This window comes from Balearica regulorum, chromosome Z (assembly GCF_011004875.1).
Source record: "Balearica regulorum gibbericeps isolate bBalReg1 chromosome Z, bBalReg1.pri, whole genome shotgun sequence".
In the NCBI taxonomy this organism is placed as follows: Eukaryota; Metazoa; Chordata; class Aves; order Gruiformes; family Gruidae; genus Balearica; species Balearica regulorum.
The window spans coordinates 502,470-529,237 of NC_046220.1; the positions used below are offsets into that span (position 1 = coordinate 502,470).

Genomic DNA, 26,768 nt, shown 5'->3' on the forward strand with positions numbered 1-26,768 from the left:
TGTCCCTGCCCATGGCAGGGGTGGCACTGGGTGGGCTGGGAGGTCCCTGCCCACCCAAACCAGGCTGGGGTTCTATAGACTTGGTATATATAAGGTGTTTGGGTCACTGCCTTCTGTTTGCAAGGATAAGCCTCCAAGAGGGGGAGAGACGCTAATGGTAATGAGAAGAAACTGGGAGTGGTGCAAACCGATGCCTTATCAAACCACCCAACGCTACAATCACCACGTTTTCGCACAGGGATGCCCCAGGTTAGACACACTTGGCCGTCTGAGCAGCACTGACCTGCACAGACGGCCGATGCTGCTGGATGCATCTCCGACGGTGCTGACGCTGCAGCGGTGTGGGAGATGCCCTGCATTTGAGACCAGCCAACAAAGTGCTCTGCACTCACAAATGTCAGTGACACGTCTGGAGGGGAGAGAGACCAGGAAAAGCGAAGGAAGCATGACTAAACATGAGCGAGGACTAATAATACAGACAGTATTTCTGCATTTTGTGCCTTTCCTCCGTACCAGGCCCATGTTCTCCCAGCAGGACAGAAACAAGAAGCTGCACTCGCAGCTAGGCAGAGGCTGGCAGGGCTGTGGGCAAAACGCCTTGGGGGCTGCACGGCACATGGTCAGCCTTGAAAGGGAGCACAACTCTGAGTAGGTGCTGCAAGGGTCCTCTGTCAGCTCCTCTTGTGGCTGAGGCACAATGTCACTTCCAGGGCACCGACTCTAGGAGATTGCTGTGAGGGCTTGCAAAGTATTTCCCCCCTTTGGATTAGCTCCACTTCTTTAAACGTTGAACTCCAGAGCCCCAGCTGGCACCAGCTCCGCTGAGTAAGGTCAGGCGCAATGTCCGCAGCTCTGTCCCCATCTGAGGTCTGCCCCATGACCGGCAGTGTGTTCGTGCGGCACATGGATCATGTCCAGGGGCATCCTGCTGCTCTGTCTTCTTGCGGTGGACACAAACATCTGCCCGTTCTGCCCTCTTGGTCCCACTGTCCTGCCCGTGCCCCCCATCCCTCCTGCCAGCACAGACCTCCCACCGCGTCGCTGAGCACCGTGCCACGGGGATGTCCTGGCTGGGCTGAAGCCCTGGGTACTGCGAGCTGCTGCGTCAGCCTGCGGCTCACCTGGAGGGGCCATCAGGAGAGCCCTGCCAGTCATGGGGCGAGCGGTGAGTGTGCAAACCCCCCTTTCTGGCCACAGCTTCCCAAGTCTTCATAAACGCAAAGTAGATCTCATTGTAGCTCCCCTGGCAATGGAGGATCCTGGGACACGGATCCTGGCTTTGCTCCCTGGGTGCTGCTCGTCCAGGACACCTCTGGTGAGACACTGCGCTGGTGTGACAACCCTCTCCTCTCCCGAGTAGGGGTTGGGATCTCCTCACACTCCAGATTTACTCCTTGGAGTTTCCTGAATAGATTTAGGCACTTTTGGCCTGGGGGGGTTTGAGCTGAATGAGCGGGTCACAGCACTGCTGGGCACCGCGGGGCGTTGGATGGTCGCTGGTGTGGGAGCGTGGGAGGGGAAGGAGCCCACAGATGTGTTTGTACAGATGTGTTTGTACTGCCTGTCCACGCTCCGGGGCATCAGCAGGAGGAAAATACGTGTTGCAGCCAGCGGGTGATGGAGTTCAGTGCAGAAATTGACCACTGATGGGGTTAAATTGCAGAAGTCCCTGTAATTGCTCTCACCCCAGATAAGGACCTGAGCCTGGCAGTGCGTGGTGGGGATCGATATTGTCCTCTGCAGCTCTTCCCTGGGGTCCTCTGCACCAGGCAAGTGATGTGCAAACGACTGAAGCCTTTGGGGGTCTGAACCACAAGGAAAACAGTCAAAACCAGAAAGACTGTGAGGGGGGAAGAAAGCAGGAGGTTATGGAGAGATGAAAGTCACTAGCCAATAGAGACTTGAACTTTATGGTGCCAAAGTGCCGACCTGTAAGTCTGGGCAGTGTCGCGTGGGGAGGGGTACACAGTGGGACTGCCGAGCGAGTGGAGGGGGGACCGGCCGTACCTCCCAGCTGCTCCGCGCTGCAGGGGCGATGCCGGCCTGGAGCATGAGGGGATGCAGACCCCGCTGCTGAGTCAGCGAGGGGCAGAAAGAGGTGGTGGAAAAGTGCGTAGAAAACCAGAAACCAAACTCTCTGTAGTGCCGGTGGTCAGGCAGAACAGGTGGAGTCATCCAAGTCCATGCAGTGGTTAAAGAGAAAGAAACCCCCTGCAGAGTCCCAGGGATGTGCTGGAGTTTGCTTTAATAATTTCTAGGCCCACTTCAGCAGTGCTTACTCACTGGAGTTGTCTTTACTCCTGGGGATAGCTCCAGTGACTATAATGAGATGAAGCCTTTGAAGGAAATGAGGTTTTGCAAGGTCAGCAAGCACTGATTTTAATTTCTCCTGCTGATGCAGATCGTCCTTTGCGTTCAGGGATCCTCTCCCGGTGTTGCAGTGGGGTGAGCTGTTTGTCCCGTTGGTTCGTTAGCTCTTTGAAAGAGATCGTTTTCCCTCACCACATGGACACTGAAATCATCCTTTTAGAGCTGGATCCAGACTTTGCTAGTTACATTGCAGTGGTGGCTTCATCTGTGCTATATCCAATGCAATCTGTGGCTTGGTGGAAGTTTTATTTTCATTTTTTGAAATTTCATCAAAAGCTTTTTTCCTGAGTCCATGGATATTATCTCCCATAACACTGGGCCTTTTGTTTCGTTTCGCTCTTCGCGCTTACCTTTCGTGCACCTTACACCGGGCATTCTGAGTGTGCTGAAGTGGCACCAGCCTCTGGCCACGCTGGTGGTGCCGGTGTCACCCATGGGTGGTGGTGGGTGTCTGGAGGAGGAGTTTGACTCCCACAAGGTGTCAGACTAAAACCCTTGGGTGTTCCCAAGAGCCACCCTCCATCCGTGGGGTTATCGGTGCTGAGCTGGTCATCCAGGACATTAGCAAGTGGAACTTGGCTGGCACAGGATTTCTCTCTGACAAAAGGAAGAGACTGTTTTGACATTTGCCATGAAATTCTAGGGAAAAAATAATAAATTTTTAGGTCAGTTCAGATCTCAGCTGCAGCATTGTTAAAATGGTGTAGTCTGGGCTTCTGAGAAAGTTCTGCACGTCTAAATTAACGAAAATGAAATGAAAAGCCATTTCAGCACACATCCGAGCTGTTCTGACATGTGAGGGCGATGCATTCCCATGAGTGCTGTTGAGGCAGGATGATGTTTCCAGGGAGGGAAGGACCAACCTCTGCCCAGCTGAGTGATGGAGCCTGCAGGCTGAGGTCCTCCATCGCTCGGACAAATCCCTTCAGCTCTGTAGCACAGTGGGAGCATCCCATGCCATTACAGCCATCCGTGTGCTTCCCGGTGACACCCTGAGCCACGAGCACATCCCGTGAGGTCCCCGCTGAATGCCTGGGGCTGCCTGCATCCCTCCGCTCAGGGGTACCGGTGCCAGCGGACGACCTCTTTGGGGTCCCTGTGGATGGGGGGCATGGCCGAGCGGATGGCAGAGGCTGCAGGCAGCCGTCCCCAGGGCCGGACATCCCTGTGCCCTCGTGCCTGTGGAGTCCGGAGGGATGGGCTGGTTCTGCCCCGGCTGCCGGCGATTCTTGCCCGTGGGTGGTTTTACGTGTTCACAACTCAGTGCAGGAAAACTCCCCGCCAGCACAGCTGCCCTTTCCGAGTGAGCAGGTTACCGGCTGTCTTGTGCACACGTCAAGCGTGTTTGTCACTTTTCTCCTAATGCAGTCCCCAGGGCCCCTATTTTCTAGAGAGCTCTTCTCCAGCGCCGGGGTGAAGCCCCGCCGCTCTGCCACCGGCTTTGGGGGAGTGGGCATTTTCCCGGAGCTATGTTAATGAAAAGCCCAGACTTCCACCACTCCTTACAGCCCTGCTGTAGCTCCAGCTGTTCTCATCAGGAGCTGTCGAGTGCTAGATGCTTTTCAAGGAATAACCTCTTCATATAGGTTTAGCTAAAATCCAGTTTAGGGGTAGATGCCTTGTCAGACCATCCTGACGGTGCCGGTACTGGGGCTGGCCGGGATTCTTTTGCAGGAATGCATTTTTCCAAAGAAAAAGCAGTTTTGTGGAAAAGCAGGACGTGTCAATGTTGACGGATGTTTGTTATAAATGCTAATATAAAATAAAATAGAAAGGTGATGAGCGAGATGAACCATTCTGATTTTATTGAGAAATTGGTAGCATCCAGAGAGGAGGAAATACCGAGATGCAGTTCCAGTGCATGTATGTACCTATGCGTCTATACTGAGCATGTATGTACATGCCTCTCATGTATCTATCACCTACATAAATATATAGAGAGATGTGATAAAAGTTTTGTCTTAGGATGGATTTATTATATTTTTCACAGACTTTCACAGCTAGCTTTTCTCATTGCAAATGACAATAGTGAGAGAACTGAAGAACAAAACCAGGAAGAGAAAAGATTGTTATTTGGGTTTTTGTTGGTGTACCTGGCTATTTTTGTGACTTTCTTTTCAAGGGATGCGCTTGAGAGGTGTTTCTGTGAGAGGAGCGCTACACGCTTTGTGTCGCAACGTGCGACGCTGGGTTTTCCCTTTTTTTCCTTGTGTGTAGGTCCGCATCGCTCGGGTCTGTCAGAATACGTTAAAATAAATGCTTCCATTCCAAGCGTGCAAGGGGAGCTCGGGGGAGCTGCGGCCGGCTCAGCCTGTACTTGCCTGGCAGAGAGATTTGGCGGCTGCCGGGGGTGCGTGGGGAGACACGGGGCTGCTCCCACGCGAAAGGTCCAACGCCAAAGTGTTAAGTAAAAGATTTGGCACCTCCGTGGCAGCAGGAGCTCTCCGAGTATCTCGTATTTCTGTGTCAGGCTTCCTCTGTGGCTCCAGAAACGGTGATGGTTTTCCCCTCGCCTCGTCCCCTGTTCACTCTGCACGCCGGGGCGCCCGCGGTGCGGGGACACGGGTCGGCCAGGGTCTCCGTCCCACCCCTGAGGCTGCTCGTCTTCCTGCGGGAACAGTAACTGGGATTGTCCCGTGGGTACCGGCAGGCTAGCTACCTCCTCCGTGGCTGCACAAAATGCAGGGCTAGCGCCAGGATTATCGTGTGGGGCTGAAATCTGCTTCTGTCGCAGCTACTTCGAGATTTGAGTCACGCTTATTGGGATTTTAAAGTCAGAATTATTTTCTTGGCTGAAATGACAAACTCCTGAAATCCTGAATGATAGTGGAAAACCACTTTCTCTGTCGGTGCTTTGGGAAGAGCCAGAGTTAATATTTTAAGCTGTAATTGCTGTTGTTGATGATCGGGAAGCTCCCGGTAAGGAGACAGCGCAAAAATCAGTGAGATGCAAAAAACTGGGGTGTCCTGAGACTGGAAGTTTTGTCCGGTTCAGTTTTTGTCTGTCACGGCCTGTGTGTGTACTCTGTGCACCGAGGGTTATTTATTGCTAGAGGTAGTTGTGCAATATTGACTGAAACCTGCCAATTTTGGCCTCTCCTGGCATTTGCGGAACAGTCCCATTATTTTTAAATCTATCTCATTATTCAACAAATGTTGGAAGAAAATGCAACACAAGCTATGGGATTATTTGCACCAGGCTTGGTGACCTCATTTTGCGCTCGGTGTGGTTTTTAAATAATTGTGTGAATGGCTGGTCATCCTGAGTTTGCAGAAGTATTGGACTCATACCCGCAGGATGTCTGTGTTCTCTGGATGTACCTAAGCCAAGAAGACCACCTCTACAAATTTGTCATGGCATAGTGACCAGGATACAGCAAAACTTGGAGAGCGCTGTAGTACTTAGAAAAGACAGCGGTTTAGTCGCTGTGCACCATGATGGAGCACAAAACCCTGGGGCAGGGTTTGTTCTGCCGTGGAACGGCAGATGAAAACAGGGGAAGACGCATTTTGCAGTGGCTGCAGTGCAGCTGGCATGTGCGGGGCACACGCCGTCAGCCTCCGGTGCTCGGGCTTTGTGCCTGCCCTGCGCCGGCCGAGCCCACGACATCCCAGACGTCCAGCAGTCCAGGCAGAGCAGCAGCATCAGCAATCGGCAGGAGCTTTGAGCAGATGGCAGGACATCCAGATGTGCTGCACAGAAAGCCAAATCCCTCCTCTTTTTATTTTTTTTTTTCTTGAGCAGTCTGCAGATGGAAAATGAGGATGTAGTTGGGAAAATCCAGAGATAGAGTGTCCCTGCCTGCCCCAATAACACATACATGTGTCTCATAGATGGAGTGTTCCACTGGTGTTTTGCTGAACTTCCACCAGAGGATGAGTTTTGACTTGTTTCCCCACTTCATATTCAGCTAGGCTTTTTTTTTTACTGTCTGTACCTCTGGGCAGGTGTCCCAGCTGGTCTGAGGTTTGTTCCCTGCACTCCAGCTCTCCTGTCGCGACAGGGGCCAGCACAGCACTCGTGCTGGTGCACCCCAGATAACTCTGGAGCAACTTTGCAAAAGCTTTTCCTTGGAGTCACTTTCAGAGCCACGGCTGTTGCTTTCTCTGTTTTCTTTGAGAACTTCAGCTGTGGAGACTGGCGTGTACATGGGGATGCCTGCATGGCTGGTTCCTCGTTTTGTGTGTTCTTGCTTCTGGGGCAGTGACCATCCATGTAACAATGACCATGACTTCAGAGATGGGAAAAGCAGTCAAAGTGCTTGGACTTCTGAAAGCAACCAGCATCTTTTCTTCTGGCAGATGCCCAGAAAATTTGAGTGTGGCGTTTTCCCATGTTTAGTCTCCTTTGAGAATCTGCTGAGAGATATTTGTAGTTAAAGTATACTTATGGTAATTACTTCAAGGTTATGGCTGTAGCAGGAGACTGATTTTCCTTTGCTGCTGCAGTTGCACGTTACAGGTGGAGGTTGGGAACCAAGGATCTTTAGCTGAGGTGCCTCCCTGGGCCCCGTGTCGGAGGTAAATCCAGTCAAAATCTCCTATCAGCTGCGCACTGATCTGGCTGATTTGTAGCATGGCAAAAGAGGTGTCTGCAGTGCTGGTCAGGGAGTTGGAAATCTGTCGGGGACTAACATCAGCGAAAGGTGACAGCTTGCTGATCACACGGACGCTTCATCTTCATAAAATAGCTTCCCGGTAGCCACGTACCGGGATGCCGAAGCAGTGAAACGTCTGAGGGCTGCATCTGCTGCTCTCTGAATTTCTTTGGTCAGAGGATTGGTGAGGATGTGTGGCCGTTGCCAGCACTTTGTTTGCTCAGGAACTTCTGCAGCCCCGACATTGTGGTACTCCAACATCTTGCAAACAGGTGCTGAGCCAGAGAAAAGGTCCCTTGTAGGACTGAACGTCAGGGATGCTGATGAGCAGACCAAGTGCTGTAGGGATGCTGTTCTTGTGGGAAGGGTGGTGTCACTGAGGGAAGGTGATTCTTTCAGATGCTCTACACAAGTCATGTCAACCTTTAGTCAAAAAAGTGAAGAATGCAATCTAAAACCCAAACTTGCAGTGAGGAAACATCTGGAAGAACAGCTTTGGTTGAGTGGTGGCCATCTCGCACGGCAGAGCTTGGTTTTGCCTCGTCAAAGCAGTAACTGGTCGGATGCTGGGTTTTGCCTGGGGGGCTGTTGTGTTGCCTTCAGGAGCTGGTGCGAGCTGGTTTCACCTCCACAGCACCACTTCTGATGGCTGCCATACGTGTCCTCTTCTCCCGTTTCATTGTGTCGCGACAGAGAGAGGCACAGCCCCAAGGGAGAAGCCGTGAGACACTGGGCGCACAAGTGCGTACATCAAAGGCTTCACGGTGGCTGAGCATTTCAGGTGAAGACACCAGAACGTCTTACACTCACTAAACACGCTTCAGCCCCCTTTTAATTCTGAGCAATTACTGTTGGGCTTTGTGGTCAAGGTATTCCTTCTGGTTTCACTTTCCTTGTAATATAATTTATTGTAGCTGCTGCCTCTGGGCGTGTCAGGTTGTTCTTAATTTGGAAGGTCTCATAGCGAGCAGTGGTCGCAGGGCACGGTGGGCTGCAGCTGCCTGCGTACAGTTCCTTTGAGTCAGTCAGATGTTGTGGTGGAGGCTGTTAAATAATTCCGATCCTTCAGGCATGGTACGGGTTTCCTGACGGTCCGATACAAGAGCTCGAAGCACAGGCAGCTGGTGCAGTACGTTGCGTGTTGACTGGAAGCCCTTCAACGATGCCTCTGGTTTGGGGTCGGTGCCTAGTAGTGTGGGGAAGGGTGCGTTCCTCCTCCCTCTGCTTCGTCCTCGGCTTGGGGCAAAGGGAAGCCCCCAAACCGACCGGCGAGTCTTCTCCCAGGCTCAGAGACGGCGTTCGCCAGCTCCGGCGGCTGGAGAGAGCTCGGGAGCCTCCCGCCGTCTCCACGGGGCTCCTCTGCATCTCCTCCCGTCTGCCTGTAATGGATTTTACACCTGAGCGGTTATTTTTGGTGGTACAATTCCTACCTGTCCCAAATGGGACATTTTGTCTCTTGTTACAATTCACAGAGCTAGACGGGGCTGCTGGTTTCATGCTGAGCGGCATCGACACACGATGCCCTTGTAAACATTGCTGTCAGCAGTGGCAATTCCATCTCTATTGTCCCAATAAGATTTCATGCTTGACAGTGCCTGACTTTTTTTCTGTAATTCGACTAAGAAGAAATAGTCATGCAGCAGGTTTTTCCTCCTCTGATTCCTTGGTTTTCCAGTTGCTTCCCTGAGAACTGGGTCCCGGCCGTTCTCTCCCCATTCTCGCCCAGGTTTCCTCCCAGGTGGGAGGACGCAGGAGGTGGCATTTCTGGAAGAGTGAGGTTTTGTGTCAAACAGAGCCCATCTTTGCCTGCCCAGGCCCAGTTGGGGGGACAGAGAATGGTCCCCATCCGTCATCGCCTTGGCTGGCAATGGGGAGAGTGGCCAAGGACTAGAGCAGGTGGTCCAGGATGGGAGGTACATAATTACAGGCATGCCTGAATCCAAGGAAGGTATTTTTTTGGAACTGTTTAGGTGTGTGGCTTTGAGTTTTGAATTTGCCTAACTCGTCAGTTTACCCATGCTTGCCGTTCTTACACTCACACAGTCCTTGTCGCAGAGGCATTTGGTGCCTGACGGTTTGACCACCACAGCACCTTAATGGGTCAGTTCACTTTAAAAAGGGAGGTCAGAGCATTGAGACACTGAGAAATCTGTCCGTGGTTCTCTGGGAGGTTAGTGTCTGCCACGTGAAATCAGTGTAAACCTCTGGGACCTCTTGGTCTTGTTCCCGTTTGCCAGGTCACCGTCCCAGAGCCTCCTGGCAGCCAAGGTAAGTTCCCAGGTACGCTCCCTCCTAGGATGCCATGGATGAAAACGGAGCCGTTGGGTCAGCATCTTGGCTCCGTGGTACAGAACCGGTGCCACTTCACCACTCTGTGAGTGGAAAATTGGTTCGGCAGTGGAATATCCGTGCGCGGTTCCCCTGGCCACTGCTGGGGCGGGAGCCCTGGCCGACGGTGGCCACCAGGGACCGGTTCTCTCCCAGCTTCCCGGGATGCTCATGTCCTCTGTCCGCCCCAGGCCCTTTCCTGCAGAGCAGCGTTTCTCCCGGAAAGCCGGGGCTGCGGATGCTGTGGGAGAAGCTGGTGCAGACTCGCAGGGGAGCGGGCTCGGGTGGGGGCTGCCCTCGGCACGTCGTCGCCGCGCAGCCAGGTCCCGCAGACGGCGGTGGAAGTGGCGGTCGCCGGCCAAGCCGATCTCGCTCCGCAGAAGCTCCCAGCGCTGTGCTCACTTCAGGAGAGACACAAATCTTCCTGTGCAGGCTGTGAGCTTCAGCATCGCCTTGCACCACCAGCCATGGCATCACACCTGCTGTGCACCCGTTTGTCACTTTGGAGACGAAAATGAGCCAAAATCGTTAATCTCTGTTCTGTCCTGTGGCTCTCCCAGCCGGGAGGCTTTCCTCCCCTCTGATATTTAAAAAAAAGTAATGGTGCTGCTTGAATTTGCTTCCTGACGCCCATGCTGAGTTTGTAAGCTGGTCACATCTAACCAGTTACCACAAAATTGATTCTGGAGCCTTCTGTTTAGAAACCTGCAAGGTGCATCCCAGGCAATCGCACTATCTCCACCAGGCACTGAACGAACCGGTCAATAATCGCCATTGCAAAGGGTGCAGAGGTCTTTCCTATTACCCTTGGTATTTTTTTATGAGCATCTCTACATAGGCACTAGCTATATGGATGGGCCGGTGGAATATAGATGGTCACTATGCATGTGTATACCTATAGTATATATGTGTCTATATGTGCAGAGATAGTTCTAGGTGTGTATACGCACAGCGGTGTGTTCCTCATAGCTCGTTCTCTTGCTTTCTGAATACGTCTTTGAAATACACGGGCCCAGATTTTTAAACCAGCCTTAGCTAAACCCGCACGGCTTCTGTGCAAAACCTTGTTGTGGAGATAATTGCAAACACCGTTACGGTCGCTCTGGTAGCTGGCCAGCCCCGAATAAACACACCTCTGTTTTTCTAAGGTGCCAAAGAATTTTTGGGTGCACTACAGACAATTTGTAACGGGTAGGACTTTGCAGACAGGAGATCTTTACTGCGTTACCACGTGTTCTGTTAGAGTGTCCTTGCTTCATCAGCCGGTAAACTGAGGCACCAGGGGCTGGATGAGTCTTGCAACAGGCTGCTAGCGGCGCTGTGGAAGAGCCAAGGCTTGGAGTCCTGGTGAGTGTGCCAGCTCAGCTCGGTGTGTCCCCGGGAGCCCGTCCTGCCCTCGGAGGAGCCGCGGCTGAATCTCGTGCTGGTCGCAGGAGGGGCATCCTCACTGGCACCGCCTCGCACAAGAGACACGGGGGCCTGACGGGCACAGCTGTCTCTGTTTTCAGGTTGATTCGATCCCTTCCCTTTTGGTGGGTATGGTATCATGCGTGGGGATGTGTCTGTTCTCATGCTGTTCCTCTGTGTGCCCTGTGCTCCCCATGGACCGGGTGGCTGTGCACAGCACAGGGAGGTGACGGGGGACGTTGAGTAAGGGCTCCCTCTGCACCCAGAGCGGCTGCAGATGATTCTGCTGGGCCGTTTCCATGGGGCTTCTGCTCCCCCCGGCTTTTCCCCGGGTGATCCCACGCGCCCCTGGGAAGCTGGAGGTGGGGTGGGCAGGGCTGGGCAGGTGGGGCTGGGTCCTGCCCAGTGCCCGTGGGTCGGGAACGCTCTGCATCTGAGGGACCTCGCCTCTTCATCGCTGATTAGCGCTCTTGGTTCTGATTGCACTTCTGCTCCGCTTTACCTGCCTGGTCACCCTCCAGGTCCCACCACTGCCGTTGGCCGCTGGCTGTGCACACGTTCGTTTTTATCGCTGCTGCTCGTCCGCCAGCCCTCCAGCCCCGCTAGCGTGACTTGGTCCTATCCCCTCTCCCTCTCGCTGCAGGCACGGGCAGAGGACTTGTGCCCCGTGGAAGGACATCGGGGTGGTAGTTTGCTTGTGAAGCGGGATGTTTTGGGGCCCTGTGCCAGCAGTCATCACCGGTTCTGGCAGGTCGCAGCAGCAAGGCGTCTTGCACATTGCACCAGCGGTGCCGTGTCTTGGTTAGACCTTTCCCCAGGCCAGGGGAGACCGAGCGCTGCTGTGGTTGGGGGGGGGGGGGTGTGAGATGCAGCCCCCGTCCCTTCGCCTGCGGCCACCGCACCAGCTCCTGCTCCCTGCGCTTGCCGCTGCCAGAGCCCGCTCACGCAGCTGCGCGTCATGGGAACGGTTGCAACCTCCAGCGGCTCTGCCCGCCCCGTCGCCCCCCGAAATACAGCTGTCCGGGAGCAGCCGCCGAGCTAACGAGGGTCCTGGTGACGGAGAAGCGGAGGTCTCCGTCGGCAGCTGAGGAGCACTGCGGGAGAGGAGGCGGGTGGCAGGGGGCTGGGCACACCGTGTGAGAACCGAAACCGTCCGTCCGGTGGGTGCTGGTGGCTATTAAAAACAAATCATAAATGGCAATACCAGATACAATTGCACTGAGATGGCAGAGGTCCTGAGGAGTCCTGATGGGCTGCCGATAGCCGGTTGAAACAAATTGCCCAGTACTGTGATACCTCAGCTCCCAATAACAGAGGGCAAATGGCCTTCCAGGGGGAGATATAGATTTTCCTTTGAGATATGGAAAGGGAAATAAATTAAATTATGTTCGAACATAGGGTTCTCTCTCTCTCTCTCAAGAAAAAGAAGGGGAGAGAGAAGAAGGAAGGGAAATGGGGGGAAAGAGAAAGAGACAGAAAATAAGCTTCAGCAGGCATTTGCAATTTAATTGATATTTGGCGGCAGGAAGCCAATCAGTATAAGTAAATTGACGTTATAAGATAAAAATAATCGCCTAATGGGATGTCTTCCCCCACGGCTGCGGCAGGCCAAATAAATACGGCATCGCATGTGGAAGCAGCGTGGTGGCCGTTCCTGGGCACAGCCTGCTGCCGCCGCGCTGGCGGGGCTCGGCGTGGGCTGCGGATCATTTTTATGGCATCTGTCTCCGCTCCCCAAGAGCAGGCAATGAGGGGTTGCGCATTGATTGCCGCTCCAGCCAACGGCGGCTGAGGGAGAGACCGTAATTAATGGCTTTATTTGCTGGAGCACCGCTGAGAACAATTGAGTGTGTTATGGTAACGACCGGTGCCCGCGTTCCGGCGGCACGGGGAGGCGTTGGGGCCTGGCGGGCAGCCCCCGGGTGCGACGGCAGACGGGAGTCAGCGGAGCTCGAGGGACTGGGGTGGCACGCGCGGGCGGCGAGGGGATGATGCCGGGCGCGGGGTGCCGGCGGCGTGCTCCCGGTTCATCCCAGCGGTGGTGGCGGAGGAGACACCGGGTCCATAGTCCATCTGCGCTGCGGGCAGAGCTGCCGCACCGTCTTCGGGGAGAGGGAAATCCGTGACTGGTGCGCTGGTGGAGGGACCCCTCATTTCATACTGGGTGGGGGTAACGGCTGCGCTGCCCAGCCCCCCCTCCGCTTTGCACCAACCCCCCCGGCCACTGCCCTTGTGCCTGCTGCGCAACGATAGCAGAGTTAGCTTCGTACATTACAAGTTTTCTTTATTTTTTTTTCTTTTTCTAAAAGAAAAAAAGAAAAAGATCTCTCTCAGAGATTTCACCTGGAAGCAGAGTGGTGCTCTGCTGCACAAAAATCAGTCGCTGTTGTGAACCGTGCGTGGTTTTGTCTTGTCGGCACTAGTGTTAGCTGGGGTGTGGGAAGGCGGTCGCAGCTTTGCAGCGCGCACCTCGCAAAGAACCCATGGCCATGTGTAAATGATTATGTATGTGCACGTACACCTGTGTAAGGAAGAAAAATGTCAGGCAGCGTGCATCCTGAGTGTGCTTTCTTTCTTCCTAAAGGGAATAAAGTCAAGAAGAGAGTTGGGGAGGTAAAACCATGAAAAATTTTAACCAATCCTCCTAGAGATTTAGTAAATGTGTTTAAAGGAAAAATGCTTGTCTTTTACTGAGCTGTTCAGTAAATGTACCATTGTACTTTGTTTGTCACAAAGTACAAAGCTGGAGACATTTTCAGTTTTTGACTAACTGAAACTAGTTTATCTGAAAACACCTGCTAACTCCCCCTAAACATTTTTTTTTTGTTATGCATAAAGTATTTTAGACAATAATTACAGTGAAGAGTAACGATGTCTTGCACAAGTTGTAGAAAATAATTCTAAGAGTTTGCTTACACCTAAGACACTGACATTTTTTTAATACCTGTTCTGTGCCCTGGTTGTGCTGCAGACTGGCTATCCAGTCTCTCAGTTACGTACGTTTGCACTAGCAGTGAGAGGGATGGCTCAGAAAGCATTGCACAAGCACGGACAGCGGTGCAGTGAACTGCAAGAAGGGCTGACACCTGGAGAGAGACCAGCCCGGGCCAGGGGATGCTCCTGAAATGGGAGCGCGTGGCGGGCGAGGAGGGTCAGTGGTGAGGAGTGAAGGCTGGTTGACTTTTTAATACTTCCGCAAGTACATCTACATACAGATACATAGGTGATAGGATGAGAGGAAACGGCCTCAGGTTGTGTCAGGAGATGTTTAGATTGGATATTAGGAAAAAATTTCTCACCCCAAGGGTTGTCAATCCCTGGGACAGGCTGCCCAGGGCAGTGGTGGAGTCTCCATCTCTGGAGGGATTTAAAAGCCGTGAAGATGCGGTGCTCAGGGACATGGGTTGGTGGTGGGCTTGGCAGTGCTGGGGTAACGGTTGGACACGGTGATCTTAAAGGTCTTTTCCAACCTCAGTGATTCTGTGATTCTATGACTCCATATAAGCTGACTACATTATATTTAAACACGAAAATGATTTTGACCTGGAGAGCTAAAATAATTTTCATTTGGCAGTCTCAGGATGGGCTCTCTCGACACGTTCAGGATTTTCCCCAGTAGAGTTTTGTGTCATGCACTTCTTCAGAAATGGTCCCCACTGGTGAGCAAGATTCAGTTTCAGTCAATCAGTGTTTTCCTGTAAAAAAGTGTCAGAAATTCCCCCGTGGCTGCAGGTTTGCAGCGCAGTCAGCATCGCGTCCCCTGCCCTTGGCTGCTGCGGCACCGAGTGAACCCACGGAGGCGAGAGCCGCGCTGGCCGTGCGGGACGTTCGCTTTCAGACCACCATTGCTGATCCACAGAACGTGCTGGTGTGCCAACAGCTGGCTGTCGGGAACAGAGAGGGAACATTCAGATCCGGCAGTCTGTAAAAATTATTTGCCAAGCTCTAGCCATGTGTGTGTGTGTATATATATATATATATGTACACAGAGATATGTTAAAAATTTTTACTTTTTTTTTTCTTGGAGGATTTATCCCCTTAGATGGGAGGGGAATAAGTGATTTTAGGAAAACTGTCCCAGACGCGAGCGAGAGGGCAGCCTCAGCTGGTGGTGTGGTGGGGCTGTCTCGGGTGAGGCTGCAGGAACAGGCTTGCCCACCTGAGAGATCCTTGGCAGAATTGCCATGGTGCAGCCCAAAAACGGACCCACTCAACCTCCCGCTGAATGAAAGCAGGTCCTGAAACAACAGAAACACGTGCCGCACTCGCTTCATAAGTGCATCCATGTGATAAGCACAGGGTCAGGGGAGTTGTACTGTAGATTGCTGAGTTTACTGCAGGATAAATAATTAATGTTTAGATGACACTAATTAATTATGGTAATTAACAAAGAGCTACACTGTTTTTCCTTAAAAGTAAAATCTTGGCTGATTAATTTTGTTCCCTGTCCAGTGCATCAGAACATTTAAGGCAGAACCATAAGATACAAATATATACAGGGAGGCGTCATTTTCTTTGGGTCACCGACTGCCTTTTTGTCATCTTCTGTTCTGCAGTTTTTAAAAAAGCCAAGAGCACGGAAGCATGCATGCATTTAGAAAGCTAAAATAGTGATAATAAAAACAAACATGACGTTGAACTGCCTCTGCAGTTAAACCAACCAACATGACAACTTTCCGTGCCCGTGCTGCGAGCCCCTCTCCCCGCCGCCTGCCTCCAGCCGTGCTGCTGCGCCGACCGGGAGCCTGCGGGCTGGAGCCGGGCTCGCTCGGCACACAAACGGGTCCCCGTGTCTGCTGGGGACTAACCGGCACCCGTGCCGCAGCAACCTGCAAGAGATAACCGAGTGCCGATGCTGCTGCGAAAGCGTCTCCCCCTGACCTGAGGCTGCGGGCTGCTCCCCGTGTGCAGCTCTTCCTCCTCCTCCTCTTCCTCCCTCTCACCACAAAATTAGGTGGGGGTCAGAAATGGTAATGGCTGAATTTCCCATTGTCCCTTTGACTGGTACAGCCTTGCAGGAGCGAAGGAGGGTGCTGAGGCTGCCGAACTCATCACGTCGCTGCCTCCACCCCGTGTCTGCAGTGCGGAGCGTGTGTCTGCGTGCTTGCCCGGTCGCACCAGTGCCGAGACCCGTGGGCTCTGCGCACCCTGTTCATTCCCAGCATCTCCCGCACGGGCAGATAGCATCTCCCAAACGGCAGCTGTGAGAGCCGGGGTGGTGGCAGCAGCGGTGTGCTGGGGACACCCCCCCCCAAAGGCTCCCTTGCACAGGGAGGGCTGCAGCCATGAGCACCTCCCGTCGGTGCTGTGCCCTGGGCACCGGTGGGAGACCTCCCTGGCTGTGGGAGCTGCCGGAGCACGCTGCAGGCGGCAAACCGCATCGTGAGCCATGGTGGTGAGTGGGGCAGCTGCTCGCTGGCGCAGACGGAGCATCGTCTCACCACCCACGCTCCGCGCTCCCGTCTCTGGTTAACGGCAGCACCCGACTTCAGTGGGATCCAGAAACACGTCAGCGTCTCTCCTTCAGGAGCTGGTTTGATGGACCTTCTCCATCGTCCACCTCTCCGCTCAGGGAAGGACAGAGCGTGGGGAAATGCCGTGCTGTGCTGGTGCTGCCGAGTCGAGCAGATGGATGCTGCGCAGCCAGCAGTGACGGCAGCGTGCCTGGCAGCACCCGCACCCTGGCCTCTGCGCCGGGTGCTGTTTAAGCACGAAATGGCAGGGCGGACCCAGGCCTGGGGACACCTGTGGCTTGTCCCAGTGTGGGAGAGCGCACCTGTGTCCAGGCAGACAGAAAGTGCAGCCGAGGGAAGATGGATGCACAGATGCAGCTTCTGGATGTAAGAAGTAAACAGAAATTTTTGAGGCATAAAAACCCACATGACACAGCTGTGGAGGATCTGTAAAAGTTAATTTTGCTTGACTAATGCATGTGGATAAAATATATAAAATTACCATTAAACTCACGCTTTGTGTAACTTGTAAAAATCTATAGGTGCATATTATATTATATTTTGTAATGGTGTTTTTTTCCTGTGGTTTGAATTACATGTGTAAGCCATTCTGCTGAATTCAGTTGAGATATTTCTTTGCTTCATTGTAAGCATGCACATTTGCAGGCTTGAGACCACCAGTTCTTGATTTTGTAAAATGAGGCTTTATTTAATTTATGGACAGGTCTGCAGGTATTAACAGCTTTTTTTGCGAGTGCCATTTGTGGCTGAGTGGATGGAGACTGTGGACTGATGCCTTCCACTTGTTGGACAGTGCAGAGCATCCATCGCAGCTTCCAGCTGTGCTGCCGGTGGAGCGAGCTGCATCCTCTGCAGTCTTTCCCTCTCTCTCCTTTACGTGTAGTAAATCCAGCCTTGTCACAGCTTGGTGATACTGTTTGAATGTTTTGCCAGGAATTTGCATTTCAGGAGGAGTAGCATAGCTGTTTGGGAATCCTCTGTGTTTCTTAGGAGCTTTACCATGGTCTTTGGCAGTGCAGTGGAGGAAGGCTTTCCTCCCCAGTGAGAGCCCGCCCGGGGTTTGCCCATGGTCAGCCTGCTGGGATGCAGCAGTGCTCCTGGTGCTCCTAAGTTCGGGTCATCATGTGGGTGGGATGTGGGTGAGCTCTTCACCGCTTTCATTTTCTCTGGGTAACTTTCCCAGTGAGTGCTTTGTGAAGTATTCACGGTGTTTGTTAGGTGGAACTTTGCTTTGCTGTTTTAAGCTAGCATGGAAAGTTTTGTTTTGACTGACAGCAACTGCATAAATAGCCCGTATTTTTCTCATCGGATGTCGGTGCCTGGGGAGGGCAGAAGTTTGGCAGCCTCTGTCAGGTTCACGCGGGCCGTAGCTGTTGCAGGGTGTGCAATGCCAGCCGCTGCGGCGTGCAAACTTCCCGCTGGCTCCCGTGGCTCCGTTATCTGCTCTGGTGTCCACTGTGTTTCGCTCGACCAGGATAACAAGTGCCCTAGCATTGCTGCATCGAGCGGTCACTCCTCTTTGCACAGACCCCGTTGGGCTGTGTTTGCATGTCCCACCACCACTTTTCCTTTGGCTGTCAGATTTCGGTCTCCCAGTATTTTTCAGAGTGTAAATCCTCTCCCAGTCGATCAAAACCAGATGCCAGTTTCACATTTCCAAAGATACGCAGAGCACAATTTCATCTTCAACCTGTCCCTGGCACCCAAGCATACCTAGAAATGATTTTTTGAAAGAAATGATGACAGGATGTGTTATAGCATGGTATGGAAGTAGGTATAAACTATGTTAAAATAGCTTCAATGAGGTTGTAACAGCCATTTGAAAAAGTACTTTGAGCTGGGAGTACATGAAATAAAGTGCACGTCTCTGCGGCTTGCAAAAACAGATTAGGAAAAGGATCAGTTTCTTGCAATCGTTTGTTAATAAACTTGTCATGACTTATTTTATATATACAGTTACTGCAGTTATATCTCCTCTTAAATATTATAGAAGCCACAGAAATACAAGCCCATTCCTATGCAATGCTGCGGCCGCCCGAGGGGTGCTGCTGCCCCGGGGGCTGGTCCAGGTGCCCGCAGTCCCCCGAGGCTGCAGGGCCATTGCCCGTGCCCGCTGTGTGCGAGGGGGCTCGGAGCATCCGCTCCGTCCCGCTCAGCCTCTTCCTTTTACCCTCCGTCTCTGCACTTCTGAATTGACCTCTGAGGGGGGTAGAGGTATCACTGACTTATAACTTGCTGCTATTTAATCATGAAACTGCATCAGAAGAACAGTCACAACACTCACAGCAGCTCCACCAGCCCCTCGAGCCGCCGTCGGATGAGCTCTGCCTCATGGCAGGGCCGGTGGCTGTGGGCATGACCGTGGCTCCTCGAGGGTGCTGCGTGGGGGCTGACGGCCTGCCGGCTTGGGACAGTCATGACGACGAGCCTCGCTGCTCTGCAGATCGCTGTCTCCCCTGTGCTGAGACCCCCGCTGGGGTGGGCACGAGCTTTGCCGCTGCCCCGGAGCATTGGATGGGATGGTCCAGAGAGCCCAGGGCGCCTGGCTCTGCTCCGCGTCCCTGGCTGGAGCCGGTGGGCAGCAGAGCCAGCCCGGGACTGCCCCGGGATGCTCCGACCGGCTGGAAGCCCTCCAGCCCGCACGCACCGCCAGCCTGCCTGCGAACCGTGCGGTGGGCAGCAGCCACGGGGCTGCGTCCTGCGCGTGCAAAGCTTGTGGCGTGAGCAAAGTCTGTCCCGCTGACAGCCCTTGCAGGTGCACAAGCAATCTGGCTCCACTCAGTGGCACTATTTGCACAAGTGTTTGTTCAGATGTATAGGCTGTCAGGTTCACAAGCATTAGGGCTGCCCAGGTGTGAGGTCCCGCCACACCTTTGCTGACTGCTCCAGAGGGAAGTGTGGGATGGGGTAGACTGCAGGGCTTTCCTCACACAAACTAGGAGATATATAATAAAATTTCTATGTGGCTACTGCAGGATTAAAATCACTGTAGGAAGAGATGAGCTGTAATCTCACGGGAAATCTGTCCTGTTAAATAAAGGCCCCTTTTTTTGGCAATGCCCATAACCAGCTTGGTGGTGCAGTTTTTCAGCTGTGGAGTTGCACCCTGAGCGTGCAACAACGCTGTGGGGTGGCACCAACGCCGTGGGTGTACAGGCACGGCTCCGGCTCGTACATCTTGTGGGTATGCAGCGTGGCTCCAGCTCGTACATCAGGGAGGACCTCCAGCTGTCCTAGAGAGCAGAGACAAATGTTCTCACAGCGGAGAGGAGCTCCGTCACTTCTCAGCGAAAGACCAGAGGCGTCTGCTTGGTGATAAAAGTGCTAATTGTTGCGCTGCTGAGCGTTTTAGGAAGAGCAGCGCTGACAGGCCAACGAGGCAGCTCAGCTGTTTCTGTCTTGCTTCTTCCATTTCCCGGAGCCGGTGCAAACGCAGCGCTGGGCGTACAGGCACCGGGCAGCCGACTGCCAGACGTGCTCCGCACAGCAGACGGGTGCTGCCGGGAGCGGTGCGGTGCGGTGAGGGTTTGCCACTGGGAGACAGGGAGACGCAGCCTGGTTCGGGAGGCGGCGCACGGGCTGCAGGCACCCTGCCGGGATCTGGGGACCCCCACTTGCTGCTGGCGGGGGTGAGGGCGGCTGGCACCGCGGCGGCAGCAGAGTCCGAATGGCCCTTGGCTGGAGCAGCGCCGGGGCTGTGCAGGAGCAAAGGGCGGGAAGGAGGCCAGGCTGGGGGCAGGGGGGTGTACCCGGGCTTGTTGTCCCAAAAGTGGGATCGTTTACCCGGCGTGCAGTATGCCAATAGACACACAGAGCAGAGGTATTTTATTTATTTCACGTCTGCGCAGAGATGGGTGCTAGGTGCTAATTCCACCAGGCTAGCACACCACACGCAGAATTTACCACATATTTATCTTGTTACAGGATTAGAAAAACCCACCTAAATTCACACTAATTGGTTATTAATTGCCACATCATCTCCTATTGGTCAAGCATATTTAAATTAGCAGGCATGCTCCTTGAGGGTGTGTGTGGGGTAATTTGCATAGTCCTTTAGTTGGGTAGGTGGTTGTGAACTTCCCCAGCCACCTTTCCCTTTCCCCTCGTTACTGCTGATTTTTGTTGACTTCAGGCCTCTCTGGCAATCACCCAGCTCTCTGCGCCTTCTGGGGCAGAATGTTTCCTTTTTATCAGTTTTCAGCTCTCCTTCAAGGTACTCTTTAGCAAAGCATGCTTTTCATCAGTCCTTGGGCTCTTCTCCAAAGGTATAGTCGTTAGCAAAGCAAGGTAGTGCATTTAACTCTAAATTAAACAGTGTCTAAGCGCTAACCCACTTCTGTCCCTGTAAAGTGCAAAATCCTACTTTATGGATATCAGGCTGGTCATGCATTTAAACAGGAGGTGGGACATTGCTGAAGACCCCCCGCCATCCAGTGCTAGCTGCTGGCGTGGTGACCCCCCGGCCAGCCCTGCTGCTGCGGGGTCTGCAGACGTGCTGGGCAGCCTGGCCGGGGGGCGATGCGCGTACGTACCGACGGTGTGCGCACGGGCCAGTTTGCAGCGTGCCGTACCCCAGGGCTGGGGTGGAGATGTGCCACAAAACCGGTATTTTCTGTGCTGGTCCAAGGGGGGGGCGGCGTGGGGCGGGATGCGGCAGGCGCTGAGCAGCGGGCTGGGGCTCGGGCCACGCAGGCTCCTTGTGTCCTCACACCCATCCTGACTGCAAAATTGGCAAAATACCCATAAAAACAGAAGGCAAAGGTGGGAGTATTCAGCAACCCCCCCCCCCCCCCAAGTTTTTCCAAGCCCGGAGGCAGGACGACGCGCTGCCGTCGGCAGACGCTGGTCTCTGTGTCTCCAGGAGGAGCAGAGCTGGTCCAAGTATATCTAACAGGTCAAGCCTTGAAATGAAGAAGCAATAAGCCACTGAAATGGTACTATCACCGAAACATGATTGATCAATTGAATTCTATCAGAGACAGTGGGCAGTGAGATTAACTCAGGCCTGATGGGTTCAATGAGTTAAAGCATGATGTTCATTTCAGCTTCATTTCACCAGTCTTTGCTTGTGAAATTGGTCAATCAATAGAGGTTGAAGATCATATATATATATATTGGTGACCATCTTATAGGGAATATAATCTAGCGTAGTCAGCTCCTGACTCCGGCTGCCTTCAGTGGGTAATGGAGACGGAGCAGAGACTCCATCAGTGCCACCGAAATGGCCTGATATCTTCTCCAAATGAAAAGTATTTTTGGATCTCTGATGATTTATCTTTTTTTTCCCCCCTCTTTCTCACTGTGATCTACGGCAAAACCCATACCCATCTTCGTGAAATATAGTGATTTCTCTTGAAAATATTTGCGCGATGATCAGCTATATACACTTCAAAATACAAAGCTTCTTTTTAGTGATACTGTCCGTTGAAAAAGATAAATAACAGTGCTTAGAAAACTCAAATAGTGTAAATGCAAAGATCTCTGGCTGTGAATGTGGTCCCGAAACTAACGCTTTACCGGGAACAGCATGAGGCTGCCCAATGCACACAACCCTGAGAAGGTGGCATGAAAATTCAGTTTACGTTTTAAACAAAGCCTTCCAAATGGTAATTAAACAAAGTCTTTATCTTCTCTGGACTAATTTACAGGCGTGCTACATGGAAACAAATCACCTTTTTGCCTCCTGGTAATATTTCATTTGCTTCATAATGTTTTAAGTGCGGTGAATAACATCCTTCCTAATTAGCCTGCGTTTCCCTATAAGGTGGAGTAATTAGGTATGATACCAGGTAATGAAGTTGGACAGTACAAATTAGAGACAGAAACCATGTCCTTTATGAATATGGGCTGTTCATGGTACTAGCTATTTACTTCCTTGATTAACCCTGTAAACCCACGTTGTTTAAAAAAAAGGAAACAACCTGAAAACCTGAAACTGGACGATTCTCCTTTTCCTCAGAAGAGCATCGCATTAGACGGATGTACCACAGAGGTGTGCACTTCATGGTCCATCACTGTCACTAATGACATGGGAAGTATTATTCCAGCTGTATTTGCGGCTGGCACCCATTTCTCAGCTGCTGTCACTGGGCACAGAACCTTCGCGGGAGCTGCACTCCCGGGACGGGGGGTCTACCCCGTGCTATGTCAGTGACGCCTCATAACGCGGTGATTAAATTGCACTGTAGTCCCTCTCTCAGTAAAGACGACAAGGTGGCGTTGATCTTTCTCTTTCTTCTAATACTAAGCTTCAGGGCTGTTAAACATGCTCTAGTGTTTTGTAAAGATAAGGTCTAGGGTCCTTTGCTCTCCTTATTCTGGGCCATAGTCTTAGAAATGTATAAGCAAAACACTATTTTAAATCAAGTGAGTTATGTGGTCAGTATCACTAAAAATCTGGTTTATGCATATTTAGCAATTTCAAATATTCTCCTGCTGTTTCAGAAAACATGTCATGGACAAGTATTTGACTGTACAAGTAAAAAAAATGCTAAAAAAAATGAGATCACAATTTATCAAAGTCCTTAAATTGATCTTTAAACTGATTCTTTAAACTGATTCTGCCCCTCTGCTCCGCTCTGCTGAGACCCCCCTGCAGTGCTGCGTCCAGCTCGGGGGTCCCCAGCACAAGAAGGACACGGAGCTGTTGGAGCCAGGCCAGAGGAGGCCACGGAGATGCTGCGAGGGCTGGAGCACCTCTGCTGTGGAGACCTCAGGCTGAGAGAGTTGGGCTGGTTCAGCCTGGAGAAGAGAAGGCTGCGGGGAGACCTCAGAGCCCCTTCCAGTCCCTGCAGGGGCTCCAGGAAAGCTGGAGAGGGGCTGGTGCCAAGGGCAGGGAGTGACAGGCCAAGGGGAATGGCCTGAAGCTGCAGGAGGGGAGATGGAGATGGGATGGGAGGCAGAACTCCTTCCCGGTGAGGGTGCTGAGGCCCTGGCAGAGGGTGCCCAGAGAAGCTGTGGCTGCCCCTGGCTCCCTGGCAGTGTTCAAGGCCAGGTTGGATGGGGCTTTGGGCAACCTGGGCTAGTGGAGGGTGTCCCTGCCCATGGCAGGGGTGGCACTGGGTGGGCTGGGAGGTCCCTGCCCACCCAAACCAGGCTGGGGTTCTATGATATAATTCTATGATTTGCTTAGGTCTCCAGAAAAAACCTTCCTCTTCATTAAGAAAGACGTAGTATTTCTGGATGATAGCCACACCATTTAGGCAGCCTTTTGTCAGCAAGACTGTGCATGGTACTTGTTCTCGGAGGTGGAACTGTGCTGTACCTAACCCTTCCTAGACGGTTCAGATTTTGGCTAGCCATAGGAAATCTTTGCTAATGTGTAATATTAACATTATGTCCAAGTCAGGCCAATTTCTTTAGAGGTGTGCCCAGCTTTTATTGTGAAACCACAGGTCACTTTTCTGGGTAAGATGCAGGGAAGCTGGTGTCCATGCAGTTTGGAGTGAGAAATAATTGCTTTTTCCAGCACCTAGCTAGTGCCTGCCAGTGAATTCGGAACCGAGGAGCTGTCAGTGGGACTCTGCCCCACACAAAGACCTGCCTGACATGGCAATTCCTCCAGCTGCAAATCCCAAGCTGGATCACACGCCGAGCTCTGTCACCTAAGAGGAGCCGAGCCACTGTCCGGAGCGGGGCTGGATGCCGGTGGGAGGCACTTGGATCAGGCCGGTGGGAGGCAGCCGGAGCGGCCCCGCGGCCCCGTGGAGCATGTCCGGCACATGCGGGAGCTTAGTGCGAGCAGAGCGGGAGGCACCGGCCATCCCCGGGGCATCGGGGCACGTCTGGCTGGCACACAGGAGGCACGGTGCTGCTGGCCTGGTGCTGGCAGGGAAGTGTGTTGCATGGGAGCCAAGTTGTAGTCTGATGGCATCTTGTCCTGTCGGTGTGATCTGCTAGAGATAAGGGATGGAACGTTTATCCGAGAAGAACGTCCTCTTTTGCCTTAAGGGGAGTATTATATCTGTGCTCTTCATTAGCATTTCTGGAAAGGTGCCATTGGACTGGGAACTAATTGTTTTGCAGAGTGGGTAGGTACACACGTAGTGCTACTGTCAACAAAACATAACCCTCCTAGGTGGATGCATTGATTATATGAAAAATGTTTTTACCACTCCCTGGAGCCTATTTATAACCCAAAGTGTTTCAAACCTGCCAACAGTATTTTAATTATCGAAGATATTCTAGTGTAGTCAAACAATGCATAATGCTAATGGTAATTATCTTACATTTATATAATGTCTAACAGCCCAACACATCCCAAAGACCTTCACGAACTTTCAGGTGTCACGTGCAGCGCACAGAAACTCCTTTACTTGTGCAGTGAAATGCAGCACTTACCTGCAGTTAGTCCGAGTTTGGGAAGCACAGTGCAGAGGAACAAGCTGTCCCTTTGTTTACAGGGTGCGGAGAGGGAGCGATAATGAGGGCGAGAGGCAGGTTTGGGTGGTTCCCAGACCCCTCTGATGAAGGTGCAGTGACAGACATCCCGGGGGTCCCAGCCCTGCCCCATTCGTGCCTGGGTCCCCCCTCCCGGCAGCAAACCCCACGTGCGTTGCTCCTTCATCTCAGCCAGCCGCGTGCGCTGGGAAGCACGTCTCAGGGGCTGAGCCCGTCTCGGGTCCTCGGGGCGGCAAGCGGAGAACAGATATGTGGGTGGTGTGGGGGGCAGCCCTCGCTGGCTGGCTGCTCAGGCGGTGCTTCCGGCACCGTACCAAATCCTGACCTCCAGTTTCAACCCCCCCCACCATCTCCATGCGATTTCCTGCCCTGCCGTATGGCCCAGCGCCATGCAGCGCTGCACCTCATCTGCTGCCGCCCGCCCGGGAGTCTGGTGCCGTGCTTGTCTGCAGATTTCCCTTGCAAAGGGAGATCTCCTCCTCTTCCTCATATTTCTGGGGACGCAGGGCGGTCTTCCGCCTCTCTGCCCCTTGGAGGAAGGGCAGCCGGGGATGGACGCGGCCGAGCCGGTGCTGCGGGCGCTTGGCGGTGTCCCTGTCCGTGTCGGTCCTGAGCCGCCCCGGCTTCGCCTTCGGCTGGCTCCTCCTCTCCAAATGTATTCACCCCAAAAAATCCAGAGCAAACACGCCGTAACACAAGTGCTGCCAGTGAAACGCGGGTTGGCTGCTCCGTATTTAAATACGATGGGGTCTCATTATTACCCTGATCTCTGGGTGTATAAACAATGCACAAACTGTACCGGCATCGCCGAGAACATTTTCCAGGTCATACCACATCTTGGATCATTTCACTCCCTTCCATCACCACCTTTAGACCAAAACTGCACAAAGCTTTAACTTTGACACCAAATTGTGAATAACATTAGTTTAACCTGAAATTTAAAGCCAGTGTTTCCGTGCTCCAGAGACAGAGTCTCCCCGGCCTTTTGCTACCATGCAGCTAGCAACCAGAATTTTAATTTTATAAGCCATGGTTGACTAAACCCAACACTAGGTCTATTAGATATTATTTGATTTAGAATTGTAAAAAAAAAAAAAAAAGACTTAAAGATACACTGCTCTCTTCTATCCCTTTGTATTTTTTCACAGCTCTGTACACATGCTTAGACTTTCTATTCAGAGGACAGGACCAGGGTTTTTTTTCCTGTGTGGAATAAACTGATCCTTGCACTTTACAAAACCCAGCATTTTCTATCTTTGATTTAAGTTGCACGATTGTCTAAACAGGTAAATTTAAGGCTGTTCTTGCCTAAATTACCAAACTAAAATTTAGCAGGATGTTTCCAGCATTAATTGCTCCCGTCAAATGCCTGTTCAGTGTAAGCAGTTTGTTACAGAGAGTGAGCTAGGTTGAAAAAGTATTTCCATGTGTTGGTCCCCCAGTTTGAAAGACCTGTCTTAAAACAGCCTGGTTTTCTGGATACACAGCATTTTCTGCAAAATCCAGCTGTGCTGAAGGATCATCTCCAATCAATAGTCCTTAGTGAAAAGTCTTGTCCGCCGGGCATCACTCATGTTGCTGATGGCCAGCCCATGGCTGGGGACAGAACTGTTGCCAGCTGCATCAGGGTGTCTCTGCGCAGGTCACCTCTACACTTGCCATCAAAAATTTGATGCAGAATCTACCAGAGAAGGTCTGAGTGATGTTATTCCTCTGCAGACTACCCGTAGTCCACTGCAACACTCAGGAAAATCTTGTTGTTAATGATGCGTTTGAATTCTGCTCCTCAAAACTATCTTGGCAGCCAGATTCTATTTTTAAAACGTTTCCTCCCTCTGTGTAGTGCGGTGTTGCCATCTGGAGAGGAAATCTGATATTTACTGCTGTTCTTGGAGTTCCACCTCCTGGAGTCCTGGGAATACTGCAGACCTCAGCTTTCAGTGTATAAAAGATACATTTTTAGCACTGACAGGTGAAGGAAAAGTAGAAAACCACTGTGAATCTGCAAAAAGCAAATTGAAACAAGCCCCTGTATTGCAAGAGTCTTTTCAAACTGCCAATCTAAACATTTCTCAAACTTGTCTCATGGCTTTTCAGCCATGGACAGTCACTTATGACTTCTCCTAAAAATCTCTGCCAAAGGGGAGAGGGAGAAAAACGTGCCTTGGAGCCCAGGCTTTCGTCACGCTAG

At 52.3% G+C, this 26,768-nt stretch overlaps 1 protein-coding gene across 4 annotated transcripts in view; it reads left to right on the top strand.

Moving 5' to 3' along the window:
- PAX5 (paired box 5) overlaps positions 1-26,768 on the top strand; it is a 140,962-nt gene that overhangs the window by 24,451 nt on the left and 89,743 nt on the right. The gene's annotated exons all lie outside the window — the stretch shown is intronic.